The sequence below is a fragment of the Cydia splendana genome, chromosome 4 (genome assembly GCF_910591565.1).
Source record: "Cydia splendana chromosome 4, ilCydSple1.2, whole genome shotgun sequence".
Lineage (NCBI taxonomy): Eukaryota > Metazoa > Arthropoda > Insecta > Lepidoptera > Tortricidae > Cydia > Cydia splendana.
Genome location: NC_085963.1, coordinates 19700552 through 19714685, shown reverse-complemented (window position 1 = coordinate 19714685; position 14134 = coordinate 19700552). Strand labels below are relative to the sequence as shown.

The following is a 14134-nucleotide window of genomic DNA, read 5'->3' as shown; positions in this document are numbered from 1 at the left end:
ATTATATCGCGTACTATTATATCTCGACGTTTCGAACCCTTCCCACGTCACGTTTAAAGTCGGGACTTATTTTAAATTCATTGTACACGATATAACCTGTTCAAATATGTACCTAGTTTTATTTTACAGACAAATTTGACATTTAGCCCACCTCATTTCGCTAACTAATTTCAAAAGTACCTACCTATAGTCTCATCCAGAAGAAAGTATGAAACTTGGCATGCATGTAGCTTATATAGGTAAGAATAAAAATTGAAGACGAAGCAACTTGTCAAGTGGATGCAGCTTTTTCACTAACTTTTGGATGATACATTATAAACTAAATTGTGTCGGTAAAATTAGTAAGTAAGACAATGGGCGAGTCTCACTCCAATTGAGAAGACTTACTCATAACGCTTATTTCGAGCAAGATTAAGCCAGTCTGAGGATAAAAATAGATTCGGGATTCCTGACTATTAAAACGGGGTTGGCATTTAAAAGCAAATAAGATGATAAGTCTTGTGGACGTAGTCATTTAAATTAAATAGTTGGTTATAATTGTAAATGTTACGATAGGGACACTTGGCAGGAGCTCGCGTCAGATCGCGATGGATGGAGGGGTACTATCGCGAAAGGTCGCGAAATCCACGAAAACGCATGGTTCCAAGACTTTGCCAGAAAACGCGCAAAGAGGCACAATTCACCTGATGACGTCGACATGTGTATAATTTGTCAAGCCGTGCGAACCCGGGGCGGGTCACTAGTTCAAAAATGTAACAAAATCATAATTACATTGAACTCTTATAATGAAATAAAATGAAATAGCAGACATTTATTATAATATATTTCTATGTATACAGGGTGTCCCTAGCCATTGGACAAAGCCGAAATGTACATATATGCATTAGGGTATTTAGAACCAGTATACAAAGTATCATCACAATCGGTGTAGCGGTTACGAAGAAATTAACAAATTACGATTTTTTTTTACTTTGGAGCAACCTGTATGTGTTAGTAGCTCCTGAGGTAATAAATAGTATGAAACCTTCTTCGACCGTTTTGATTATCTTTTTATTTATGACACTACTAAGATACTGATTTGTGACAAATGTCATCATTGCCGCACATTTTCAAACAAATTGTCAAAAGCACTGCCAATGATTAATACAGTATGTTTCTTTTTGTTGTCGATTATTGGAAATAACTTTTGTTTGATAATTTATTTTTTTATCTTTTGTTCTAATTAAAACAATATTACCGTTAGAGCATTTCTGAGAAGTAACCCTACGTGGGATTTCAGGGTTTGTCCAATGGCTAAGGTCACGTTGTATATGTATATATAGTTATATGTATAGGGGACAGTCGGCTATATTGTATCGCCGGTTAAATCGTACCACCTCTAGATTTACCATTAAACGACCTAGTTTATTTACACGTGAGACACTGCTAGAGTGGTATTATCCTCAATAAGCTAACCAGAAATGGCAGAGGACTTAAAACCAATGAAAGAGATAAATGTAACTTTACATTACATTGTAAATGCATTTGTAATACCTACCCAAGATCTTTTCTCCGCCAAAACATGAAGCTGAGCGCTATCGCAACCTCTTATAACTACTTACACAACGAGTAAACATGAGTAACATGACCTAACGATTATCGGACGACACCACCCTATCCGGACCAGATAACTGCTCGAAACGGCACAATAAGTGCACATTTTAAACAAACCAATTGTTTTCACGTTTATTTAAACACTTGATACATTTGTAGATTGTGTTAAACACACCGGTAGAACTACTTGATGTGTCAAAATATGAAGAGATTAAAATATAACAAAACCTCAGCTAATGGCCTTAATTGAAAAGTACACCACACTTAATAAACGCACCGCTAAATCGGTGGCGAACATAAAAAATTAAAAATGCCTTCCATTCCTGTAACCAAGTAATTTGGTTGTAGGTACACCTTTATAACTTAAAAAATCGGGCAAGTGCGAGTCGGACTCGCGCACGAAGGGTTCCGTACCATAATGTAAAAAACGGCAAAAAAAAACGGTCACCCATCCAAGTACAGTGAAACCTGGTTAAGTGGGACCTGGATAAGTGAGAAACCTCTATAGCTGGGACTCATGGTACGGTCCCGACACTTTAGCACTGAATTACCTCTGTTAGTGAGATAAAACGAACCTCTATAACTGGGATTAGTTGTTGTGATTTTATAGTCACATTTACCTCTATAATTGAGACAGGGAGTGTATTTTACCTCTTTTACTGAGACTATATTTATAAGATTACATTTTCCTAATTGTTTTTTAGAATTTTATAGGAATTGACCTCTGTATCTGAGATAACGTCAATCTATGACCTCTCTAACTTGGACTTTATTAATCAATTTCCATATTCTTACTAACTCTTAGTTTATCCACAAATTCCGCATTTGCTTAATTGTGTCTAAACGACTTCAAGTTTGATTTAGTTTTTTATGTAAGTAGTTAAATCCATCGAAACGAAACCTGAAACCTTGATAAGTAACACGAACAAACAAATTTTCATTTATTAAATTTCTAAGACGCAATGAAATCCGTATCAAATTTAATGTAATTTTAAAATATCTATCCTTTGGAGAATCATTCAAAATAAATTCAAATAAATATTTAAACAGACTTAAAAAATATACAGGGACAAGGATTATTTTACCTTATTTATTTTTAAAGATAATTATAAAATACCTTATTAACCACCTCTATAACTGAAATATACTCTATTCTCACCTCTATTAATGGAACTAAATGTAAATGAGACAGAAATTTATTTGTACCTGGCTAACTGAGAGCCTGGGTAAGTGGAATACCTCTTTAAGTGAGACAAATCTGCTCGTCCCTTGAAGTCTCACTTATCCAGGTTTCACTGTACTTAACCCCGCCCGACGTTGCTTAACTTCGGTCAAAAATCACGTTAGTTGTATGGGAGCCCCACTTAAATCTTTATTTTATTTTGTTATTAGTATTTGTTGTTATAGCGGCAACAGAAATACATCATCTGTGAAAATTTCAACTGTCTAGCTATCACGGTTCGTGAGATAAAGCCTGGTGACAGACTGACGGACGGACGGACGGACGGACAGCGGAGTCTTAGTAATAGGCATGGTATAATAATATACTCCGCCTGGTACTCCATTCCGAGATTCGCGTATGACCTAACTGACACGCGCCTACGTCATCATGCTGTTTACAGGTTCTCAAACTTTGAAATGTGGGAGAATTTTAACCAACGGTGAAAATTATTTTAACGGCATTAATTTTAAGTTATTCATGTAGAAACATAGTAAAATAAAACAAATCTAATGTATTAAATTAAACTTTATTTATCTATACAAGACAAACGTTTGAAAAACTAATTCACAGTTACACATTAATTACCAAGCTTACGGCGTGAAAAGTTTGGAAAACACTGCGACTGCTGACACTGAGCGAGAAGGAAATAACAATTAACACGCGTTCGACAAGGATGACGGTCAGGGCATGAAGTTATCTAGATCCGAATTGTCAAATGTGCATAGCGCTATCCTGTGTTGCCAGTAGTATAAACAGAATTACCCGAAAGTCTGAAATTTCTTTCGTGAATCGGAAGATATTGCTAACGAGTAATTAAAAATGACGTGTTATTGTAAAATTTAAGCTAAAATACATATAAATGAAAATTATAAAATTATAAAGAAATATTTTAACTTATTAACCATAGGTATAATGTACCCATGTAACATGTTATGTTGAAATAAAGTGGCAATGTTATTGTGACGTAGGCCCGTGTCACTCTGGGAATGGAAGACCATGTTTTATTAGACCATGGTAATAGGGTCCTGTACCCTTTGGGTACGGAACCCTAATAAAAACACACTGTTCTAAATATCGTATTCAATATTATTTGTATAGTTATGTACCTACTAAAGTAAACTGTACGGATATAAAGTCGTTCTTGTCTACGTGACAGCGTGATAAAACGGCGTCCGTCACTTTCTATCCCACGGTGTTAAAAAGTGACAGTTATTTTATCACGTGGATAAAGATGGATAAAGCTTTCCATAATACGCCGGCTGGAGCTGTATACTTATAGTTATTACTTATACCTCTAACACACCTAAATAAATACTACATTTCCAATAGATCCCATCTAACACTCGCTCCGTAGCCTTTGCAGACCACGCCGTAGCAAATAAAGCAGTCAAGTACGTGACATGACCAGCCCTTCCCCACGTCACCCTCGGCCGTGGCTGGAAACAGGTCACGCATTTTATTTCACTTAGGCAGGTACAACAGTAAGGGAGTTAAGCTAATAATGAAGTATGAAGAGAAACTAATAATAACATAAGATAAATAACATTAATCTGAGAATAGCGACGAGGTCAATAACCTTTAAGATAGAGGAAGATGTTCGCTATGGGCGATGGTTCACAAGCGATCTTAATTCGTAGATAAGCGAAAAGAACTAGATTGGCTTGCTATTAGGATCGGACTTTATAAATAAATTAACTCATAATCCTTTGTAATTCTTAGTGTTATTTTTGATCTGTATAATAATCCAATGTTATTATGGAATAATATTAACATCAATAAATTGCTCTGATAATTAGATTAAGATTAATTACGATTCATAAGAGCTTGTTGCTAGGCCTACATGAATAGTGTATATTTTGAGTTTGATTTTAATCATTTGGTACACTCAGCATCAATAGTAGCGGAAGAGATTACACGTCAAATGTAGGTATCTACACCGTTCTCTACATGAAAAAACAAATACAGGGTGTGTTTGTTTTATCCGCCACTATTGGTGTTGACTGTACTTGCAGTAAAAATACTAGGTATTAAAACATATTGCAAGAATCTTTTTCCATCAAAGTTGTTCCTATCTCAGACTTTCTCGGATTGGAAAGGAAGTTTCGAGCAACAAATCCAGTTGCAACATCTGGAATACGCTCTTCCGTCAACTAAACATCAAATTTTGTATCTGTGTAGTAGAATTTCAATAGACAAGCACACATATGTACCAATAAAAGTACTAAGCCCCATTTTTTCCGCCTAACCTGTTCGAAGGGTCGCGTGTTAGGGAAACTGCCTCCACTCACGATATAAACCGAGGGATAACTTGCTCAGCGCATATAGTGTCTACGGTTACAAGAATTTTGGTGAAACACGCCTTCATTTACATAAAAAAACATATGTACTAACCCAGCTGCAAGCAATCTTTTATCAATATGTTTTGTTGTCTTGCCTTTGTAAAGTTTTCAAGCAATCAATACATAATATATATTTTTTCTGATGATATATAACTCCATATGCATTAATTACGACAATTATATGCTGTGTTTTCTATATATCAAACATATACATATATTGTTTTAATACTATTACGCACTAGATTTACAATCGAATCTTTGTTTCAGGTATGTTCTGATCCAATCCACGAAGTAACCCGGCCAAAACCGCAAGACACTAATCGGATACCGTATCAGAAAGGACCAAAGCCATCAACATTTAGGCGGGTTATAACAAATTTGGCAAAGCCGGTTGATGACGTCACGAGCTGCGTGAGTATTGCTTGGAACAATACCTACATATTTGTGTCTGTAACATTGTTTATTAAGTGACCCGTTAACATAAGCAATGTGCAAAGGTTAAATGCTTTTAAGATAAACAAAGAATGTCCTTACTTTTACACAGAACGATGCATTAATGTAACACACATATGTTGCCAAATGTGTAGGTATGTTACATTAACATTATTGGTAGCACGATGTAATTATAAATAGATGACAATCAATAACGGCATAGAGAGTAGGTACCTACTTACTATACTTACGTACTTCCGATGGCGCTACAACCCTTTGCGGGTCTCGGCCTCCTCCAGTTGTTCCAATCCTTGGCAACCTTCCTCCACTTGGTATACTTCCTCATCCTCCTAAGATCTTCCACACAGTCCAGCCACCTTTTCTTAGGCTTTCACCACTATATACGCCTTTTCTGTTGTGGCGTCTCTTATAATTTTAGGAGCTCTCATATCGGGCATTCTTTCGAGGTGACCCGCCTATCTCAGGCGCTGGGATTTGCAAATATAACAATGGAACTGGAAGCTCTGTTCAAACAGGGGACTGTTTGATCAGAGCTTCCACTTCATGGTTCATGCGCTGCCGGTAGCTACCGTCAGGCCCCTTTAATGCATAAAAGCTACCTACTGCTTTGATGCAGACGTAAACAAAGTAGTTAGTGCAATTTCAAGGTTTTCTCCGCGTAAACAATGATTAAAAGAGATAAAATGCAATTTGTATAAATTTACACGTTAAGTTTGATTCTTTATGATTAATAAGCATAACCTCTTTCCAATAAATGTTTAAAACCTCAATAATTTCTTCATCATCAAGAACTCCTTAACTTAAAAAGATTTTTATATTACCACGATTCTTGAAATTACATCGCGTGACTCCACTTGCTTCTGATTGATTGAATTTCAAATCAAATAAACATCAAATGTCATATATACATTGTCCCTGCCCTAACTTGAGGTTTATTCGACGAACCGAATGATTTTCGAAATATTTTCCATAATCCTGTCAGGTAATTGAATTTGCAAAGTGTTTGACTTTAAAAGTTTCTAGTTATGGAAAATTACTTATGGTTGATGTTTAAGGTAATATGTCTTCCAAAACAAGTTTATGTGTTTTGGTTTTTTTTTGATCAACATCTTGCTTAGTATTAACGTCATCATCGTCCTCACTCCTCATATATTACTTGACCTATTTAGATATAGATCGTTTTTTTAGGGTTCCGTACCCACAGGGTAAAAACGGGACCCTATTACTAAGCCTCCGCTGTCCGTCTGCCCGTCTGTCTATCTGTCACCAGACTGTATCTCATCAACCGTGATAGCTAGCCTTAAATTTACACAGATGATGTATTGCTGTTGCCGCTATAACAACAAATACTAAAAACAGAATATAATAAATATAATAAATGTACAACAAACGTGATTTTTTTGCCGTTTTTTGCGTAATGGTACGGAGCCTTCATGCGCGAGTCCGACTTGCACTTGGCCGGTTTAATAAAACCTGCAGCCATTACTAATAACATTATACTTCAACTCGTTTGTATATCAACGATCGATATTATCTCATCATCAAACTACTGTAGTAACGAAACGTAAACAATGTTTGTATAGAACTATAGATGTCATTATCGTTAAGGTGATGTCAATGCTTGTTTGCTAGTGCGTGGGTCTCCATGATATCATTAGGTATGCATTGGGCAACGTATCTATTCGATTCCATCGTTAAATGGTCTTGCAATTCAATGCGCTTCGAACGCTGTATTATCATATTGTTTAAATGTGCATTGGATTTATCAGATTTTATGTGCACTATTCGTTAAATTTGCAATAAAACTTTAAACAATATCCAAATTTAAACAACTGTGTAGGTATAAGAGACATAATGTGAAAAAGATATATGTATACTTAACAAAATTATTCATACCTACTACATGTAAAGTAACGATAACCGATCCCCTTCTATAGGATAAAATACAAAGTGACTCATTAAATATTACCTATTTGGTCTTGAGAATATACCTATATACATATAGTTTCGGGAATTCTCGAGGAAATTATTTAATGTAAACATAAATTGGATGCTGATACGCAATAATGTGTCAACCCACATTAATTTTTCAATAAGATGTCAACTCAAAATATTGACGCTTAAAGTTGACATTTTATTGCAAAATGGATGTGGGATGACTCATTTTTGCTAAACACCATCCAATTGTTCTATAAGAAAAAAAATATTGAATAATTTACATTCTTGTTCCAAAGAAAATTTCGTTATCGTTTTATGTTAAACCTAAATCCAAACTTGTAAAGGAGTAAAAGCATTTTATAACCTAGGATAATAAAGTGGCACTTAAACTAATACTAAACATCAGCAACAAAACTTTATAGGCTGAGTGAAAATGCAATTATTCTATGCGATAAAGGATTGAAAGTAACACTTTCCCTTGTAACAGTGAAGCCATCATCGGAAGGTAAGAATTTGCTATCTGCAAAACAATAATTAAAATAAATACCATAACATTCGAGAAGTAATTATAAGATTTCCAATAGGCTAGGATTTTATACATAAATACACTATTTTAAACGCTTTCAAAACAAATAACAAGATTTATGTCAGACCTATGGTTAGACCTCACACTCCTTGATTACTATTTAAGCATGCGCGCGAGTTGATTACTCGTTAATCCAACGCAGTATGCAGACGTCAGGCGCCAGCGCGTCCCTGTCGCTTAACATATTTACCGTATGTGCTTTTAAGTACCCATTCAAATATACACCTTGTTCTCATGTAGTAAAGTATATAATCCAACTGATTTCCATGAGCATATATGGTGGATGTGACAAGCGCGGGAGATAGGGACTAGCAATTTAGTGTCGTTGCTACTGTGTGGTGAGAACCGGGCCCACTGGATGCAGGGATGATACTTACTTTTAATATAAAAGAGAATTAGGTTTTATAAAAATGATGATACTTTAAAAACTGATAAAACATATTTTATTAAGTCGAAAATGGTTGTTCGCAATTGAAATGCATCTCTGTTCTCATTTTTAACCGCGTGGCGTGTATAATTTTCTTAACGGAAATTTTGTACATTTATATTTTTGATTTATAAATAAATAAATTTATTTTATTTTAGAGGGATCGGTAAATGTAGGTATCTTTCATTTTCCAGTAATATCATATAACTTACAAAAATAATTTAAGGACCTATTGTTAACAAAAAGGTACTTATAGAATATTAGTTAGGTACAAAATTTTAACCTAAGTTACCTGCAAATGATATACATAATTATTATACATACATCACACAGCAACTATTCATTTTAATAACCCTATCATCCGTTCATCTTTCGAGTTACATATTTCTATATAATCGTAACCCCTGTGGTTTTGAAACGCAAACCATGAGCTAGGCTGCAAACCTGTTCACAAGCAATTAAGTGACACTACATACTATTAATAATATCTTATACTTCTTTCTTTATGGGGTTCATTTTCTTTTAATGAAAGTGAAAAGAGACTGGAAAAGGGTAATCTATTTAAAATTAAATTTCTGAACGTTAAAATACACAGACAGGTTAATAGTAATAATAAAACAATTATAAAAAGAAAAAGTAATGAATAAATTTGCGTGAAATAATTGTATAAAAAAAACTAATAATATTGATAAAAATTAACACTTTTTGATCGATACCTAACTTTCGCGTCTAGGATAGTGACAGGTGCAACTAAGCCGTTTATGGTATCCCGTATCCCAATGCGTGCGGAATGCACAAAAAGCTACTTTATAACCCACGAAATAAGTCCGAATAAAGCGCACTGAAACGTCGAGCTTGCATTCCCAGGAGATCGTCGCGTACTGCACGCCTGTTTTTTGTTTTTTTTAAGACTCGTCTACAATGAGGCGATTCTGGTTTTGCAAGGCAACTCGCAGTGTCGATATTCGATACAGCTTTTCGATTTAATCATCCGATTACACGGCGTTTATTCTGCTAGGTTTAATATTTGATTAAAAAATATTGGTGACTTTAAAAAACGCAGACGCGCTCTACAATGTATAGTTTTAAGCAGAGATACGTGTGGAAGACGATTTCCTATAATTATTTATTAGATTACTTATTTTAAATTGCTCTTTTATGTACATAGATATAACTCCTATTTCTGATCGTGAAAAACTAAATTAATTTCTCTCAGATTATTAACCGCCTTTATATTACAACGATTACATGAATTTTTCTTAAGCATTTAATGTTAATTGTTTTGTATTATATAAAGCATAATAGTTTCGCATTTTGGCCCATTAATTGATATACATACCTAATTATATTATATTGGAATTAACACTAACCCACCTTATTAGGGCAAATACTTCATTTAAAAACCATACCATAACCAGCTCTACCGTAAACCTAATTCCTTCGCAGTACCTCAATAGGAAAGGGTCATATCGCCTTGGTTGTCCCCAGTGGTGCTTTTAAAACCTGCCGTTTCGCAAAAGCCTGAAGCGATGATTAAAAAGTGTTAACGCCCTCGAGACTAGGACAGCTTCTTGCGGCCTTGGTGGCGGCCATTTTTTGCCCGGTCAATGTTACCAACACGGCATCATGCGCGTTTCGTTCAGTTTTTACGCAAGCCGCAAGCCTCTCTATATGGCTGACAGAAATGATAATTCGAGGATTCGCACGGCGAATGTATCTTATTACTGTTTAGTCTTACAAGATAAGTGAACGGACAACTCTAGATAGTTCGTTATCTCTGAAGATATCATTCCTAACCGCGTTATTTTCGTTTGATAACATTGCAATTAATGGTAAGGTATTAAAATTACATCACTAGTTTGTAAGTGGTCTCTTTATGGCCTTAAGTTCAGTGAATTGTATATACCTACGACCCAAATTATCTAAATAATAAGAGAATGCCTACAAAAGGTGTTTTACTCGTAGATAATGGTTTTTATCTCTGCGAAAATATCAAAATCTGTAAGTGAGCAGTTAGCACGTTATCGATAATGATAAGGATACGCTGTTCGCTTTTCCGACGTGTTTATTAGGTATACATATTGATTTACATGGATTTGGCAGAAGCGCCGTTTCCCAATATTTGTTATCTGTATCACAGTCGAGAGGGCTCAGTAATCCTCCTCCTACTCGGGACGCCACGTAACCGATCCATAAACGAATTTCGCCAGCAGAGCGTTAAGATTAAGCGAGATTTAGTTGCTGGTTAATCCGGAATTGATCACTCTCTTAGCGTAGTTACCAGATTAAAACCAAATATCGATTGCCTGCTTCCTTATTCATCTTTATACAATCAGAAGCCCCTATTCAATCTTCTTTTCGTCCACGACACATCGTTAGCGCCATTCAAGGACAGAAACGACAACAACCACAAGGGCGTACCGTGCTACCCGTAAGGACGTCACTCCAGGAAATTATACCTTAAGATGGAGGGGTACGTGCCAGAGTTGGTCGGAGTGCGGGCGCGACTCTCACGCGGCAGATTGAATAAACTGCTTGACACAGATTCGCGTTTCGGGTCAGACGGGTGCCCGTGCCCAGTAAACAAATGCCCGTTACAACATCTTGCGATTGGGAGAAAGAATTCGGCCTTTGTTCTCCTGTTCATGACGCAATACTTGAGATTTATTAGTTCGGATTTGCGGCCTGTTTAACTACTACAGTAACAACGCTGATATTAATATTTTAACATTGCCTCCTTCGACACAAAGCTACAAAGCTAAATGAGTTTAGTTATAAACCCTCGAGAAGACTACCCAATTGCAAATTAATTATCTACAGCTTAATACTCGAACAGTTTATTAACCGTTTTAGTAGAACCGCAATCATTGTCAACGACAGTCAATAATTTAAAACATTTAATAGGTAAGCTCCAAAATCCATTGATCGAGCCCGGTTGGTGGCGAGGTCGAGTGAGCTATCACTGTATAGAATTAGGAATAAATTAGTAACGAGTGGTGGTCCATGAAAAATGTAGGTTGTACATGTGTCTACAGTCAAGGTGAACGATGTTGCTGTGGAGAAATTATTAAAAATTAACGTTAAAGGATCGTTAAGGCATTTCACAGTTTTAAACCCGTTTTAAACTAGTGTTGCCTACCGATGCTATCGCGGTTCGCGTTGGCGCCATCTTGAGTTTCCATTAGCATGTGAAGAGGCGCTCCATCGGGTTACACTTTAACGTTGTAATCTCCAACAAAGGACTGACCTGACATCTTCTTATCTCCCACTTGCAACGGCACTCGATTCAAACCAAAACATTTTTTATCACTACGTTTTAAGATACACATTTGAATGCGGCTCGTTGACATGAATACGCGTATTGGATATTCAGAATTTGATATGTTCTTTCAATAGAGATAGAAAACTATAGTTTAAACAAATAAAACGTTGTGTGAAAACAATGGCTTCCTCAAAAGAAATGATTTTCTTTAGTATTGTCAGCTGTAATATTTTATTTCTAAGTTGACACACTGCCTCAAGTTTCGTGATTAAGCGCAGTTTTCTTATAATCTGTGTGGAGGAGTATTCCTTTATTTGTTCCTCAGAAATAATGACACCTAATCTTCACAGATTATGACGTTTTAATAGGTAGTTCTGTGACGGTAGTCTGTATCATTTCAGTATAAACAATCAAAGTGCAAAAAGGTAAATAAAACGAACTCCATCGTTTTGAAAAAAAAAACCACTGTCGCATCTAGTTTAGTAGGAATAGTATACGTAAATACGATAGCCACGAAAAAAATGAATTGTCCTTAAAGTTACCTACTGGTTTGCAATTTTTTTATCCACATTCTCGATTTAATTCAGTTTACCAATCGAAAATATCGCAAACATCACTGTTTACATAATTCCTGCCTAAAACAGCGGCGTTAATTTTTGTTTATTATTTCGCATTTTTATTGTATTTATAATCCTAGTAACAATAAGTAAATGAAGTCTAAAATTTCACATTCCGCTGTAAAGTTCTTTTTTTCTTCAATCAATAAAACATATGATTGAAACGATTCTTTCTGACGGCTTGAAAAATTCTCTAGTGTACACTGTAATTATTAAATGTGATGCCTTAGTGATCAAAGCAGGCAAACCGTCTAAAATAAAAATACAAATTATAGGGCACATTGTGTTCCAAACAAAAGAATGATGTTTTATGCAATAAGTTAAGGCATTTACAAATGTCGCAGCAATTTGGATGTCACTACAGAAATGGTAAAGCTGGGTTGTTTCTTATTTACAAAGGAGATGGTAAGTGACACTCTACTTCCACTACACTATAATATAATTAATAAGTAGCCTCTTTACTTAACGTATTTTTTAAATTAATACAGTGTCATCAAATTGCCATATCTACCTAACAAATTTGAAATCTGAGCGCTGGAAGTAGGGGAAAATTTACGTGCGAGATTTGATTGCATACTATGTTACTTTTAAATTAATGACTCTATCTCTAAGCCAGTGTGTATAACCCACGGTCTGATTCGAACTTTAAGATACGTTATAAATGTGCTTAAGATACGACATGGATCGGATATGTCAGTGTCAAAAGTGACGTTTTCGTTTGAAGAAGAATCAGGTCTATAATGTCACTAACCCAGAATTAGTATCTTATTTAGTCGTAAAAAGATAGACAATTGTATAGTAACATTTTTAAATAAGTCCAAATTGCAGGAAGAGCTCTTATTTAAATGAAATTCGGACGCCTTAATAAATTCCGAGTATATTAAATATAATTGTTGTTTTCAAACGTTGAAAATGAATGCCTCGATCATGATTCGTTATGAGTAATTTGAAAAGTAATTAAAACTTGTTAAGGATGTGTTACACGTGTTTCGACTTGTCAGAGGCAACAAGCTGGTACTAATTAATTAAATCATTACGGTGTTATTAATACGATCCTCGAATTATCACTCGAGTGCGAAAGATCACGTACACAAAATATGGAAATCGATAATATAATAAATGAATTGAAAGTTCTTGGAGCAACAATATAAAGAGAGGCTTCTATTAGTACTTATAGACCTCTCATAAATATGAGTAGGTATAAGTACTAAAATGAAATTCCTTTTTTCTTAGTAAAACTTAAGTTCGTGGTAGTAATTTATTATGATTTCCTGTACTCTTTACTGACTTCTAGTTCTAGTAAACTAACCGCACTTATTTAGGTCAATATAATAAGTTCTGAGCGGTGAACATAAAAGTTTTGAGACCTTGTTTAAAATACATATAAGAGGCGTCCATCAATGACGTGAGGTGTTCAGAAGGGGGCGAGTGTCAAGCCGAATATCGCCAAATATCACGTGAGGGAGTGGGGGGTTTCGGCAAATAACACGTAATTTTTTTCTGGCAAATAATAGTTAAAAATGCGAGAATTTCAAATAAAACCGCACAAATATGTCTGTTTTTCCGTGATTTTAATTACTAACAAACTAAGCATATAGGTAATTCCTACAATCTTTCTCTTTGCCAACAATTCAAATGAACTTATCGGCTTTTTGGTGTCAGATAAATTTTTCTTCTCGTCTATATCTGATAATTTG

General features: G+C 35.2%; 1 protein-coding gene across 8 annotated transcripts in view; it reads left to right on the top strand.

Moving 5' to 3' along the window:
- The window catches only part of LOC134790183 (myocyte-specific enhancer factor 2), a 66144-nt gene that overhangs the window by 14495 nt on the left and 37515 nt on the right, over positions 1–14134 (top strand). The window contains exon 1 of one of the 8 annotated variants that reach the window (XM_063761005.1): positions 5410–5565. The exons of the other annotated variants lie outside the window; for them this stretch is intronic. The gene's annotated coding sequence lies outside the window, so the exon portion shown is untranslated. Of the gene's footprint in view, positions 1–5409; positions 5566–14134 lie in introns of those variants that run through there. 8 annotated transcript variants of the gene reach the window in all.